This window comes from Pristiophorus japonicus, chromosome 14 (genome assembly GCF_044704955.1).
Source record: "Pristiophorus japonicus isolate sPriJap1 chromosome 14, sPriJap1.hap1, whole genome shotgun sequence".
NCBI lineage: Eukaryota > Metazoa > Chordata > Chondrichthyes > Pristiophoridae > Pristiophorus > Pristiophorus japonicus.
In genome coordinates this window covers 67,228,086-67,237,806 of record NC_091990.1, presented here as the reverse complement: position 1 = coordinate 67,237,806, position 9,721 = coordinate 67,228,086, and the positions used below count along the sequence as shown (strand labels likewise).

Here is a 9,721-nt window from a genome sequence, read left to right as displayed (position 1 = left end):
ATAAAGACAGACAGGAGTTTTGGTGTATATCTGGGGAGGTGACAAAGTTGTAACAAGCTTCGAGATCACATCGGGGATGTTCCGCTTTGGTCTCATTTTATGGGGAAGATGCAGAGTTAATAGAGGAATGCTACAACACTGATCCCAGAACTTATCAGAAGGCTTAGTTATGAGGAAAGATCATCTACAGCGGTCTTTACGGAGGGGTTTGATAGGGCAGATGGAGAGATGATGTTTCCACTTGCAAGAAACCAAAACCAGGTGCCATAAATACAGGATAGCCACTAACAAGTGCAATAGGGAATTCAGAAGGAGCATCTTTACCCAAAGTGGTCAGCAATGTTCCCTTTTGTTTGGGTGCGTGGCCCGGTTTCGCGCAAAACTTTACAATGAAAAAGCCGGTGCAGGGCTGCGCAGGGCCGGCAGAGACAGTGAAAGGAGGTTCTTCCAGGCACTGGATTCAAGAACTAAGGGACAGTTTGAGGTTGAGGATGCCAAACAAAAATAAGAAATTGAAGTAAGGTGACAGATTGTCTGCAATAGAAATCCACATTCCCATTGGGAAAGGGGACACAGTTCCAGAATCATGGGAAGGAAACTGATGAGTGGTTTGGGAGAGTCATCTAGATGCACCAATGGTCTTCTCATGTTCAAACATCATAGAATAGCTGATACTATGTTAGCCAATGGTGCTCCATGGGATAGTGCGTGGATTTAAATAAAAAGGCCAAGGATAGAACTCAGTACAAAAAGTTGATAACCAGTGTGGGACAAGATGGGAGAGGTAGGAATGGCATGAGTGCAATCACATCCTTCCTGTAAAGAAAGACTTGGATTTATATAGCGCCTTTCACGCCCACCGGATGCCTCAAAGTGCTTTACAGCCAATTAAGTAATTTTGGAGTGTAGTCACTGTTGTAATGTAGGAAACGCAGTAGACAAGTTGCACACAAGCAACCTCCTACAAACAGCAACGTGACAATGATCAGACAATCTGTTTTTGTTATGTTGATTGAGGGATATTGTTCAGGACACCGGGTATAACTCCCTTACTCTTCTTCGAAATAGTGCCATGGGATCTTTTACGTCCACTTGAGAGCAGACAGGACCTCGGTTTAACGTCTCATCCGAAAGACAGCACCTCCAACAGTGCAGCACTCCCTCAGCATTGCATGCCTAGATTTTGGTGCTCAAGTCTCTGGAGTAGGACTTGAACTCAAGATAGTATTAGATCAAATGAAGAGGCTTACAATGTTGCTTTAAAAAAGCGCAGTAAGCCCGAGGACTGGGAGCATTTTAGAATTCAACAAACTGGACTAAGAAATTGATAACAGGAAAATAAAATACGAGAGTAAACTAGCGCGAGACATAAAAACAGACAACAACTTCTATAGGTATGTAAAAAGGAAAAGATTAGCAAAAGTAAATGTGGGTCCCCTACAGGCTGAGATATATAATGGGAAATAAGGAAACGGCAGAGAAATGAAACATACGTTGTCTGTCTTCACAGCAGACATGAAAAACCTTCCAGAAACAGAGTACCACCAAGGGTCTAGCAAGAATGAGGAACTGAAAGAAATTAGTAATAGTAAAAAAACAGTACTGGAGAAATTACAAAGCTGATAAATCCCCTGGACCTGATGGTCTACATTCTAGGGTTCTGAAAGAGGTGGCTATAGATAGCAGATGCATTGGTTGTCATCTTCCAAAATTCCAGATTCTAGAACGGTTCCCAGAGATTGGAAGGTAGCTAATGTAACTCCGCTATTTAAGAAAGGAGGGAGCGAGAAAACAGGGAACTACAGACCAGTTAGCTTGATATCAGTAGTAGGGAAAATGCTAGAATCTATTAAGGACATGGTGACATTGCACTTAGAAAATAAAAATACGATTGGGCAGAGTCAACATGGATTTATGAAAGGGAAATCATGTTTGACAAATCTGTTGAGTTTTTTGAGGTTGTAACTAGAAGAATAGATAAGGGTTATGTTACATTTGGATTTTCAGAAGGCATTCGATAAGGTGAATATCAGGGCTCATGGGATTGGAGGTAATATACCAGCATGGATTGAGGATTGGTTAACAGACAGAAAACAGAAGGAATAAACAGGTCATTTTCGGTTTGGCAGGCTATAACTGATGGGTTGCTTGGGCCTCAGCTATTCACAACCTATATCAATGATTTGGATGAGGGGAACAAATGTAATACAAGTTTGCTGATGATACAAGGCTAGGTGTGAATATAAGTTGTGAGGAGGATGCAAAGAGACTTCAAGGGGATAAGTGAGTGGGCAAGAACATGGTAAATGGAATATAATGGGGAGAAATGTGAAGTTATCCACTTTGGGAGGAAAAATAGAAAAGCAGAGTATTTTTTAAATGGTAAGAGATTGGGAAATGTTGGTGTTCAGAGGGACCTGGGTGTCCTTGTACACAAATCACTGAAGGTTAACTTGCAGATACAACAAGCAATTAAGAAAGCAAATGGTATGCTGGCCTTTATTTCAAGAGGATTTGAATACAAGAGTAAAGACGTCTTACTGCAATTATATAGGGCCCTGGTGAGACCGCACCTGGAGTATTGTGTAGTTTTGGTCTCCTTACCTAAGGATATACTTGCCAATGAGGGGGTGCAACAAAGGTTTACCAGACTGATTTCTAGGATGGGGGGATTGTCCTATGAGAGATTGAGTGGACTGGGCCTATATTCTCTGGAGTTTAGAAGAATGAGAGGTGATCTAATTGAAACATACAATTCTTACTGGGCTTGACAGGGTAGATGTAGGGAGGATGCTTCTCCTGGTTGGGGAGTCTAGAACCACGGGCACAGTCTCAGAATAAGGGGTCGGCCATTTGGCATTGAGATGAGGAGAAATGTTTTCACTGAGGGTGGTGAATCTTTGCCATTCTCTCCCCGAGGGCTGTGGAGGCTTATTCTGAGTATATTCAAGACAGAGATCGATAAAATTTGTGGATACAAGGGATATGGGGATAGTGCAGGAAAGTGGAGTTGAGGAACATCAGCCATGATTTCATTGAATGGCCTGCTGCTAATTCTTATGTAACCATCTGACTCAGAGACAAGCGCTACGGAGCCACAGCTGATGCTGTAATGTGGTGACCAGAAATGCATGCAGTACTCTAGCTGTGGCCTAACTAGTGTTTCATATAATTTCAGTATAACCTCCCTGCTCTTGTATTCTATGCCTTGGCTAATAAAGGAAAGTATCCTATATGCCTCAACTGCCTTATCTACTTACCCTGCTACCTTCAGGGATCGGTGGACATGCACTCCAAGGTCCCTCGGTTCCTCTACACTTCTGAGTGTCTTACCTTGCCTTGTTAAAGCTCTCCAAATGCATTACCTCACTTTTCCAAATTGAATTCCATTTGATACTTTCCTGCCAGTCCATTGATATCTTCCTGCAGTCTACAGCTTTCGCCCTCACGAGCAATCAGTCAATTTTCATATCATCTGCAGACTTCTTAATCTTCCTCCTACATTGGAGCCAAAAAGCAAGGGACCTAGTACTGAGCCCTGGAAACAGACTTCTAGTCACAAAAACACCCGTCGACCATTACCCGGTTTCCTGCCACTGCGTCAATTTTGGATCCAACATTGCCACTTTCCCTTGGATCCCATGGGTTTTTACTTTTCTGACTAGACTGCCATGTGGGACCTTGTCAAAAGCTTTGTTAAAATCGATATAGACTACATCAAACATGCTACTCTCATTGACCCTCCTTGTTACCTCCTCAAAAACTCCCATCAAGATTGTTAAACACAACTGCCCCGTAATAAATCCATGCTGACTGTCCTGGATTGGTGACCAGAGTGGCAGTCAACCGTATTAAAAGGGCAGAGGTTAAAAAAGAGCAAGACTCAGGCTTTCACTGGTATCTTTGGCCAGGGCAGTCCTGGGTTCACGGGTAGGTCAGAAGCCAGACTGGAGGGACTTGATGTAGTGATTGGAGAAATGGATACAGAATTGTGCAGCAATGACTTGCTCGGGGACATTGAGAAAGGAGGCAAATTTGGGAGGACAAAAGGTTTAAATACAGAAGGATTAATGATAAGCTTTGAAAAGGGAGGGGTTGTGAGTACAGCAGTTTTGAAGGCCAGGGGAACAATGCCAGATGAAAACAAGTAGTTGGATTATTTCAGTGGGCACTGCACTGAAGAATGGCAGTTAAGCAGCGAATGATTGGGTTGGGAGTTTAAGCGATTAAGTGGTGTGTTACACACACACAACCACATTAAACTACTAAATCAAGCGTGTGGGGGTTGGGCAGTCGCCCATAATGTACATTTTGGTGATTTTTTTATTGATTGCAATAGGCCTGACCAAACATCCGACTGTTTTTGCATGAACTTTACATTCAGAGACTGCATAAACATTTGCTCCTAGACTTGGATACAAAACATACAGGTTCATTTTAACCTCCAGCTGAACCACCCGTTCTTGTGTTCTAGGACAGTGACCCTTAACCTGAATGAATTGCAATTCCACATTTTGGACAATTGCATCAACTGATAAGAATTATGGTTCAATGCTCACTCACCAAAGCCTATCCAGCTTGTTCCTCAATGCAGACAGCAGTAAATCCAACTGGCATTATTTAATTGGGTTTACATTCTGCTTACCTGACAGTCATCTATCCTGTGTGTGCTTGAGCTGGCTGAGTTTCTGTCCAGTGATTTGATGCAGCGGAGGGTGATTAGGCAATACTGCAGACTGACATCTCTTCTGTAAATCCCTACCATAGATGATTGTTACGGCACTGTTTTGCCTCAAAGGAGTTGGGGGAAAAGAGAAAAATGAATTTTGACAGTTGAATGACAGTGCCAAGCATTCTCAGCAGAGGTTAGACAATGTAGGGTGAAGCTCTACATTGTCTAAGAACATGCTGTAACCAAGCTTAAAAGTTCACCAGATTGAGTATTTCCCTCAACAGATGTTCTTGGAAGCCTGGGGCTAGGTTGTCAATTTAGTGCAGACTCCTGACAGGACTTGTGACGGCTCCATTAGATTAAAACACCCAAGCTTGGACAACTGCATCAGTTGATTAAGAATTACAGTTCAAAGCTCACCTCACCAACCCCCAAATGTATGCATAGCGATAACCTTGGTGGGCTTCACCAAGTTGTGTGCGCCAATGAGCATTTCTACTCCTTCTGAGCACCTTTAAAGGAATTACTGCTCTCTCGGGCTCGACTTCCTGGAGATCTGGAAGCAGATTGAGGTCCTGCACCACTGGACCCGAGAAAGTTCCAGATAGTTAGCCCTGGCCTCTGAATTACCAGTCCAGTAACATATCCATGACTCTACTGTATCCCACTTGAGAAGTTTTCAAAATTCAATGCATTTGCTCAAAGAAAAAAAAAGTTAGAATCAAGACAAAGTCACTGAGCAAGACACAAAGTAAAAATGAATAGCTTTTATTTAAAACACTTATCTTTCAAATGCTTCAAAAACACAAGCTAAATTTTCCATTGACAAATAATGGTCATGACTCAAATATAATCAAAAGCTACAACAGATGTGTAATCAGTACACAACTAGGCTGCTTTGCATTCTCAATTTAAAAAATGTATAAACCTTCCCTAAAGTGCACACATATTATACATTACATAATACATGGTATAAAAACAAAATAGTTTGAAGCTGGAACAATACACCAGTACTGGGGCTGACTAAGTGCACCTTGAGCATTCTGGGGATTTGTGCACTGCACATGCTCAGAATGCAGGATCTGCTGTCAGCTCAGTCAGTTCTGGACAAATAGACCAAGTCCAGGCCCAGGCTTTTTAGAGGGGCTCAGGCCTTCAAGTAAAAAATTCAACAAAGGCCCAAGACAATTCAATGGATTCATTTCATTTGGCTATTGCAAAATATGCATTTTGTTTCGGATTAAAATCTTATTTGGACATTGACAAATTTCAGTTACTGAATTTGCTGCCAGCGTGACTGGAAATTCTGACAGGATGCAAGACTCATATTATAGATAATTACATAAAGAATAGCAAGTCTCCCAATACCCATCCGCTCTTAAGCTTCCTTCCAACTGCAAAAGTTCCCATTTAACTACCTTCAGTTTCCCGCATTTTAGTCACTTTTCTATCTGGCACCATAGTTAAACTCCGTTCTGTGGTTCCGTTGTATATTGAGAACACAGCCACTGTACCCCAAATATGATTCTCCCACTGCTGGAATAGCAAATTTACTGGAACAAACCAAAACACACTGACTGACTGAATTCCATCTACCAGTGTTTCACTGTTCCACATCCCTTTGATGTATTAAAGCTTGAATTATACTTTCGATTTTTGGTATCAGCAAAGTTCCCCACTCCCTCTAGCCCTGCATCCAAATCATTGATTGACAATGAACGGAAGTGGCCCCAGAACTGAATCCTGTGTGACACCATTACCCACATGCAACCATTCCCAAAACTCCAACTCCGTTATCTTCCTTCTAACCAATATTTAATAGTTTGCTACCCACTCCCCACCCAATTCCACATGTCTTAATCTTCTCTGGTAATCTCTCGTGTGGTACCGTGTCTCTCACACAGAATTTGTCCACGACACCTGGAAATCCCAGTGCTGAAGAATGAGATGACATTTCTAACCCCACTCAAATCCCAGATAAGACTGTACAGGCTAAACACCTTACCGGGATCTCTAAACCAGAAAGATTTTCTGGGCAGACTTAAAGAAAAACTGAGAAAAAAATGAAGTGATTGCTTTCAAAATCATGCAACTTGTGTTACACTGACCTTAATGACGCAGGAGAATGACAGCCAAGGACAGCATGAAGAAATGCAGGTCATTTCATTGCTTCTTTGCTAGTATCCGTTTGCTCTTTTTTGGATAGCTTCCTATTTCCTGAGTAATATTTCAAGCAATCAGCATTGCTTGACTAACAACCAATCAGAATAATGTGTGCTGGATAGACAGAATCATTTGCTGTACAAGGAAAATCATGGCTATAATATTGAGCGTGTTAACACTCTCCCATCATATCAGTAACACTTCCAAAAACGTCCACTGATTAGACATGACAGCACCCTCCTGAATCCAAGTTTTGTTTTAGCAATGTTCACCCACCAGGCTCCTCAAAATGAAGTTGGGAGGTTTACCCAAAGATTATGGGTCCTACCCTTTTGTATTCAATGCTTCATTTTCCATCAATTTATTCATGTAATGAAGATTTGATGTGGAACCCGTGCCCTCTTTAAGTAGTTAAGTCTTGGGCTAGGATTTTCCACAATTCCACCTTTTGCATGTGCTTCAGAAGTGTAGCTCTCAGCCTGGAACCTTTTGAGATTTGGCAGCGCTCAAGTTCACCGGACGTCAGTTAATTAAAACCATTTTCTTATCTTGACCCGAAATGATAACGACCAAAAGGGATAGTTACAGCGAGAGATTATTTAAACCACTGGGGACAACTAGTATACAGGGCTGTCAAATACACCGTACTGCTATTTGAAAACTATTTACATTATCCCTACAGATAGATGGAATATGCAGAGTCCAAAAGACCAGGATGGCATGGCAAAAAGCTTTAAAACTTCATACGGGACTTAGTTACAAACAGGTTTATGGGGATGCAACACACATTTCAAATGGACGACTTTCATAACATAATACTGTGATAAAACAGAATAAAAATTTTATAGCCTCACAATCCACTTTGTTGATACTTGAGGCTGCCCAGAAATAAGTAACTCGTGTTTTATTTTATGGATCTGAGCAGTCAGCTTTAATTTCTCAGCACTCACTTTCCTGCTGATCAGTCAGGACACTGCACGTCAAGCATTGAAACAAACACCAATTAAAAAGATGTACAAGCCCAGATCTGGAGGAGGAATGTAATTGTGGAAGGGTTGCCATCTCGAGTGCAGGTGAACTTTTCAAACCTTGACAGCGACTGTGGGTTAGACAGTGTAGAACTGCACATTAATACTTAAGGAGATGGTTTTAAATTCATGCAGAGCTTTCTAATGCAGGAAAGGAACTGCTAAGTGGTATACACGTCATCTTTTAGTTTTAATTTAACCTCGCTTTGAACGATCAGCTTTCAGAGCAAATATCCTAATCTGACTGGGATGGACGTCCTACATCTCAAATTCCTAGTCAGTTTTGCAGTAAAAATATCCATCGCTGCAGACATCGGAGAAAGACAGCAAGGTGGAAAAATATTGCGTTTTATGTTTCTTTAGATGGAAACCACAATCCAATAAATTTTCTCCTAATAATAGCAGCCTCCTGGCATCTCACTGCACTATTTTAATCAGAACTGAATTTCACTGCACATTGGAGACAATACCTCTAACCCATGTAAATACAGCAGCACAAAGAACCCAACATGACCCAGACGTAATAGCTTCTTCAGCTTTTCTACAGGCTTTAACAAAAGGTCTGAGCTCACAGGAGTCTCCTTATCTCTCACTTGCAGAAGAGGCCAAATTAATCAGTCTAACCAAATGTTGCAACATTGCACTCCCAAGAGCAGCCCGCAATCTTTTCAGCATAATGTAATTTTCCACAGAATTTGCAACCCAATAGCAGGACAGACTTGGGAGAAAATCATGTGCCTTACAGTAAAGGCAGTTACTTTTTGCTTCACTGTCCTGTGGTGGATTAGGCTCATTAGTAAGCAAAGCACACATTACAGAACGAAAATAATACGATTCACCAGATCTTGGAGCAACCGTCGAGTCTGCTGTGTTTGCTTTAAACAGTGTTCCTGTGTATACAGGTGCAATTGCTGTAATCTCCAGGAACCTGCTGATGGGGCAGTGCCAAGTGCCCAACCATAGCACTTTGCTCCCAGTGTTTGCCCATCTCAAGTTGCCCAGAGGTTAATCGTGTAGTGTGGGACTGTCACACGTAGGTCTGTCAGTGAAACAGTTGAGTTTTTACAACAACCACGGTTATTTTCTGCAGCCAGCCCACAAATTACCAGTTTTATTGAACTCAATTTCACAATTTACCAATTTGAACTCAAAGCCGCTCGTCCAGTAACATAACCACTAGGTTACTACATTATACTCAACTCAAAGGATCTGATGGTTCAGTTTTTTTTAAAGCATTAACAACTTGTATTTACATAGCGCCTTTAACTTACTGAACCAGGGCAATTCACAGGAGTATTGCGAGACACAAAGTTTCACTCGGAGCCGCATAAGGAGAAATTAGGGTAGGTGACCAAAAGCTTGGTCAAAGAGGTAGGCTTTAAGGAGCATCTGGAGGAGGTTTATGCAGCGAATTCCAGAGCTTGGGGCCTTCGCAACAAAAGACACAGCCACCAATGGTTGAGCGATTATAATCAGGGATGTTCAAGAGGGCAGAATTAAACAAGCGCAGACATCTCAGGAGGGTTGTGGGGCTGGAGGAGATGAGAAATAGGGAGGGGGGAGGCCATGGAGGGATTTGAAAACCAGGATGAGAATTTTGAAATTGAGGCATTGCTTAACTAGGAGCCAATGCAGGTCAACAAGCACAGGGGTGATGGGTGAGCGAGACTTGGTGCCAGTTAGGACACGGACAACATTAGAATAGTTAAGTCTAGAGGTAACAAAGGCATGAATGAGGGCTTCAGTAGCAGATGAGGTGAGGCAGGGTGTAGACATGCGACGTTACCGAAGTGGAAATAGGCGGTCTTAGTTATGCTGCGGATGTGTTCGAAAGCTAATTTCAGGGTCAAATATGACA

At 42.0% G+C, this 9,721-nt stretch overlaps 1 protein-coding gene across 2 annotated transcripts in view; it reads right to left on the bottom strand.

Moving 5' to 3' along the window:
- The window catches only part of LOC139279937 (KH domain-containing, RNA-binding, signal transduction-associated protein 1-like), a 77,059-nt gene that overhangs the window by 40,765 nt on the left and 26,573 nt on the right, over window positions 1-9,721 (bottom strand). Inside the window, exon 11 of one of the 2 annotated variants that reach the window (XR_011596557.1) lies at window positions 5,425-7,934. The exons of the other annotated variant lie outside the window; for it this stretch is intronic. The gene's annotated coding sequence lies outside the window, so the exon portion shown is untranslated. Of the gene's footprint in view, window positions 1-5,424; window positions 7,935-9,721 lie in introns of those variants that run through there. 2 annotated transcript variants of the gene reach the window in all.